This window comes from Capsicum annuum, chromosome 6, assembly GCF_002878395.1.
Source record: "Capsicum annuum cultivar UCD-10X-F1 chromosome 6, UCD10Xv1.1, whole genome shotgun sequence".
Taxonomy (NCBI): Eukaryota; Viridiplantae; Streptophyta; class Magnoliopsida; order Solanales; family Solanaceae; genus Capsicum; species Capsicum annuum.
Window position 1 is genome coordinate 68,441,249 of NC_061116.1, and position 6,234 is coordinate 68,447,482.

The window sequence follows — 6,234 nt, forward strand, 5'->3', positions numbered from 1 at the left end:
CTAAATGGTTGACATTTTCCGGCCAAGTTTGAGATGAACCTCCTTAAATATGCTAGCCTTCCTTGAAGGCTTTTTAACTTATAAATATTTCGAGGCTCGGGTATCTTCAAAATTGCATTGACCTTGGCTTGATCAATTTTAATTCCTCGGTGTCGGACAATAAAACCAAGAAACTTTCCAGAATTAACTCCGAATGCACACTTCAATGGATTCATTCTAAGTTGATACCTTCGAAGTAACTCAAACACCATTCTTAGGTCTTTTAAGTGGTCATCTCTCTTTATTGACTTCACCAGTAGATCATCCACATAGCATTCAATATTTTTGTGGAGTAGGCTGTCAAAAATGTTTTGCATAGCCCTTTGATAAGTGGCGTCAGCATTCTTCAAACCAAAAGGCATCACCTTGTAGCAATAAATACCTTTGGGCGTACGAAATACAGTGAGCTCTTCATCTTTTAGCGCCATGCAGATTTGGTTGTAGCCGGATGAACCATCCATGAAGGACATTATCTCATAACCAGTGGTGGCATCAATCATCAACTCTGGTATAGGGATTGGAAAGTTATCCTTAGGGCAGACGTTGTTGACATCCTGAAAGTCAACACAAACTCGAATTTTTCCATTCTTCTTCCGTATTGGAGCAATACTTGAAATCCATGTGGGATATTTGACTTCACGAATAAATCTCGCTTCAATGAGTTTGTTAACTTCATTTTCAATTAATGGAACCAACTCCGGCCTAAAGCGCCTTTGAGCTTTCTTAACAGGACGAGCACCATTCTTGACCACCAACTGATGGACTGCTACTTTCGAATCTAAGCCAGGCATTTCCTTATATCTCCAAGTGAAGACATCCATATATTCTTTGAGTATGTCCATATAAGTGACTTTCTCCTCTACTCCTAGAAACGCACTCAGGTAAGTTAGTCTTGGGTCTTCATTAGTTCCTAGATTAACTTTCTTCAGGGGATTTATTATGGCTTTTACTCTTTCTTCAAGTTGTGATGGAGCATCTCCAGCATCTTCCTCCTCTTGAGGATCACCATCGTTGATGGATATATAGTGACACCAGAAAGTATCTTTCATCTCTTCATCAACCTTCATTTGAGACGAGGCCTTATTCTCATTTTATGTCATAACATGATATAAAAAGCCAACACTCTCTTCATCTTCTTTTCATTACTTGGTATAAACCACGGTATGCACTTTTGCTTTTAGTACCTCATTGCATAAAACTACCAGTTTCGTCTGTCGCTTCATTCTAGAAAGAATCAAACTTTGAAAATCCTTTTGTATTTTAAGTGAAGAGTGCATCATCGTGTTTTGACGACTCCTCTTACACTTGTTGCTTTTTTTCTTATTTAGTGGTCCCAACCTTTCAAACACAGAAGTTCTTGCAGTTAACCGTCCAACTCGGTCAAATACAGAGGGTTTTTTATTAGCAGCAGTGGATTCCCTTTCCACGGCAATGTAATTACTGACTGCTCTTATTATGGAGATACAAATTGGAGGTGGCTGCGTGTATCCTAGGCCTTCACATGCCTGATTGGTTGTACCCTTGGATGGAAGTTTGGCCAACCTTGATGGCTCATTAGGATTGTATCCAACCTTCACAAATATCTTATATACATTTGGGCTAAAGCCTTCTTTCGTACGCTTCACAGGAAGTGTCATATCTTGTGGTAGATTTTGAGCCACAGACTCTTCAAGAAGTCTTGAGAATGGATTTATTACATCAATCTTCCTAATAGGTAAAGTTATCCCCTTCAGCACATTATCTTGGGAATTCGATGGGTGATCTTTTTCTTTTCTTATCTTTGGTACGTAACGAAGAATAGGAGTTGCCTTTTTTTCGTAAAAGCGACACCTTCTTTATTTGAAGTGCAGAGAGGCTTCTTGGTGGAAACTTTTTCGAAAGTACCGCGACCTACTTAGATGCAAGATCGTCACACTTGGTCTTGGTGACATCTTCAACCCTTTTCTCATGCACAACATACTTCTTTAAGTAGAATTTTGCATAGGCAAAATGTGACTCAGTTTCAGTGAATGACTTGTCATCGGCAACTATCTTTCTTTCCACTCCGCCTTCAAGGTACTTCAAGCATTGGTAGTAAGAGGACGAGATAATTTTGTTCCCGTGCACCCAAGGACTACCAAGCAATATATTGTATGAAGTTTTGGCATCAATCACATGCATCAATGGGTTTGATTGAAAATCATCCATACAAATCCCCAACTTGATACATCTCATGGCCCTCTGTCCCCTTGGTTGAAGCCTTGGATCATTATATGGATTTATTCTAGTTCGCTAGTAGCGATGCCAAGCTCCTTCATCGTACGGTTAGGCAGGATATTGACTCCAGATCCCTCATCTATCAAAATTCTATTGATCTTCTTTCCTAGAATTTGACCCACCATGTATAAGGGATGGTTATGTAGGGTCTCTCCAAGCAGAAGATCATTATTTATGAATGTGATTTTTGTATCACACACATGTGCCTCTTCACCAAGAGTTTCAGCAAGCTTTTCGGAAGGTGAAGGACCCTCCATGGGTAGATTCTCACCCTTTGCCCCCTCTTTGGCGGTATTAAAACAAGATGCCTCAAGGTTGACTTGGGCAGTCTTTACGCGAAACCAACTCTATAAGAATTCCTCTAAAGTCACCAGACGTCAAGGTTTTTATGGTGAAGCTCTGTCACCTTCGTCTTCTTTGGGAATCCAAACAACTTCTGTTTTCTTGGTTTCTTTACCACTCTCCTTCTGGTTGGATGCTCGTACGTCTCCTTTTGTAGACTCATCTTCTTGCGTCTGCGTCTAGTCACCAGAGTCCAACCTTCATCATTATCTTCGTCAACTGAAGACCTGTCAGGTTGTAATATCTTCTCATTATGCTATTTGACACAAATCTAAATAGGGTCGAGCGATCCAAAAGTGATAGATATTGATGAGAATTGGTTGTCTCATCGTCGAAGAAGATTTTCTTTACTTTTGCCAATTTCATGAATTTATCTTTAAAGACAGAGCATTTCTCCAGAGGGTAACTTATGATCCTATGATATTTGCAATAATTAGGATCATTGGTCCTTCCAGTTTCGTTGGGATACTTCATCTCTGGGAGTTCGATGAGCTTATGTTGAAAGAGTTTATCGAAAATCTCAGCAACATCAGAATCAAGGAAGGGATATTCTTTTTCTTGTATCTCCTTTAAAGTTTTCTGATTCGGACGTGCTCCAAAAGTCGTCTTCACACTTTACTTCTTGCTTACCTTTGTAGTGACCTTCACAGGAGACACATCAACATTCATGGACTCCTTATTTTCATTTTTGGGAAGAAACTTGCCCCATCTTTTGGGTTCCTGTTTTTCCTTTCCCCTTCGAGGGTCATGAATAGACGCTTCTTTCTTTCCAGCAGAAGACATGCTCAATTCCATGTCGTGAGCACGATTAGCTAACTCTTTAAAGGATTTTGGTTTAATTCCTTTTAAAATGTAGAGAAGCCCCTAGTGTATTCCTTGGACGCACATCTCTATTTCAGAAGCTTCATGAGCCTATCTTTGTAGTTTAGACTCGCATTTCTCCATTGATTGATGAAGTCGATGACTGGCTCATCCTTTCTTTGCCGAGTATTTATGAGTTCTATCATGCTCACTGTACGCCTTGTGCTATAAAACCAATTTAGGAACTCGTGTTCCAATTTCTCCCAACTGTCGATGGAGTTAGGCTCGAGGTCTATATACCAATCAAAGGCATTTTTCTTTAGGGAACAAACAAACTGTTTGACAAGATAGTCACCGTAAGTTTCAGCATTATTACATGTCTCGACAAAGTGTACGACATGTTGTTTTGGGTTACCTTTGCCCTCAAATTGTTGAAATTTGGGGAGTTGGTAGCCAAAAGACATTTTGAGGCTATCTATTATTACAGAGTAAGGCTTGGCATATGCAAGGGAAGACTTGGTGATAACATCATACTTGTCTTTGAGGGTCCCTTCAATAAATTCCCTCAATTGCCCAATCGGGATCATTCCCTCAGCAGAAACTTGCACCTCTTTAGTCGATGGTGTTTGTTTCACAGGATTTTCTATTTCATGAACCTCTGGAGCTTTTCCCGGTGCATGGCTAGATTCTTCATCTAGCAATCCTTTCACCCTATCCACTATCTTATCAATCCTAACCTCTTGATTCTGAACATAGTTGGTCAGGCCTTCTATTGCCTTTGTCAGATTCGCAAGCTGCTTCTCCATAGACAAGGCATCAGTACCATTGCTTGCATGATCACCGGAGACGTCGGGGAATAACACGAATTATCACATAAGTTGATCTTTGAGGTTCTTAGCTTATGTGGTGTAAGTGGAGATGACGCATTTGTTGAACGACCATCGCTCTTGGCTCCAGAGTATTTGGAACCGGAATGCTCAAGTAGAGCTAGAGTCTTTTTCAGCGATTCGGCCACACTGCTTCCTCCTTCTGAAGCACTTGTATTGGACTTTGTTCCTTTTGAGGTTGAAGATCCAAAAACTAGAGCTGGAGTGGACAACACTGGATATGTTTGTTGTCCTAGCAAGCATGCGTTGCTTCTTGTGACAGCTCCCAGGGTTCCAAAAGTAACACCAAGGATGCTTTCTACTTCAGCAGAGAACTTTGAATCTGCAGCCTTGGAAGTAGTTGATTGAGAATTGACCTTCTTGAAAGTCATTTCGTTGTTCTTAAACTTTGAAGTATGAAAAGTTGAGATGAGAGGTAGAGATCGTCCCACTGGGCGTGTCAGAATTAGTTGGACAATAAAATTTCAAGACTGAAAAATAAATAATTTGATACAAGAAAAATATTACAACAATCGATTTTATTGATTTCAATGTGAGTGTTACAATCTCTATGAATCCTCCGGTTCGCCTTTTCAAATATAAATTCAAGGGCTTGAAACTTGATCTTGAATTTGAACTTGATTTCTTGATTTGAGGGACTTGATCTTGACTTGTACTTGAATTCAAGAACTTTTGAGCTTGTTCTTGAATATTGCGGTCTTTATCTTGAATCTCGATGAACTTGCTTTGACTGCTTCAGCTTTTTAGAGAAATTGTGGAGTTTGATCCATGAGCTTTCTCTTGCTACTTGTCAGAGTTCTGGGGTCCTTTTTTCTGAATTATGAGACCCCTATTTATAGTTGTAGGAAAGGAAGAGTCATGATGAATATGGACTTCCTTTAACCAACCAGATTTAAGTGATGTGGCGCCTTTTTATGGGCTTTTATTTCATGGGCCTGCTGCATCATTTTGACATGTAGCACGGTCTTATTGGCTCCTTCACTTGACTTGACATGCCACGCCATTTGACACGTGACGCTTATTTAGGCCTCTAGAATATGACAATATCTTGGGCTTAGTAAAGTGGGCTCATCATTTGTAGCCCAAATTAATGGACTAACCCATTAAATATTGGGCCTTATTTAAATCCATACACATTTGGACCTAAATAATTAATTCAATTATATTAATCCGCAATATTTATTTGGGACTAATATATTTTGAATTTAATATAATTCGAATTTTGTACGGATTTAAATTTAATAAAATTGCATCGCCCACAGACCCTAAAGTTAAACGGTGATTACAAGCCTTGAATTTGAGTTATCAAATAGATAAAAGATCAGGTAACTAACCAATTAAGCTACTAAGATTTTCTGAGTAATCCATCCATTTCCTTTTACTTGGTTATATTTGGCTTCATGAGTGTCAAATTAACTATTCTTTAAAACTAAACTAATTCAATATTTTAAACTTAAATATTCGAAAACTATACATAAAATACTATAAATTGTAATTTGCTCCATATTAAAAAGTTAGAGTGACTCTCAAGAAACATGACGAGTTAAAAGTTAGCAATTGGAGTATTTCTTAATGCGCTGTAAATGGAAAATTTAGGGAGTAGCAACTGACAACCAATATGTAAGTTCGTGCACAATGTTTATTACCCTCCTAGATAGGCAAGATTAAGTAGCCGTTTGACCATGAAAATTACTTTTTTCTGAAGTTGAAGATGAAGTTAAAATTGTGTTTAGTCATGTCTTTTTGAAAAAAAAATTTAGACTTTTAAAAAATCTTTTTTAAATATAATTTTATGCCCTCAACTTTTAAAAATTATCAAAATCATCCAACTACTAATTTATCTATTAACATACAACCAAATGTTGAAAAAATAATTTATACGTCTTCAATTGATAAAATAATTAACAAA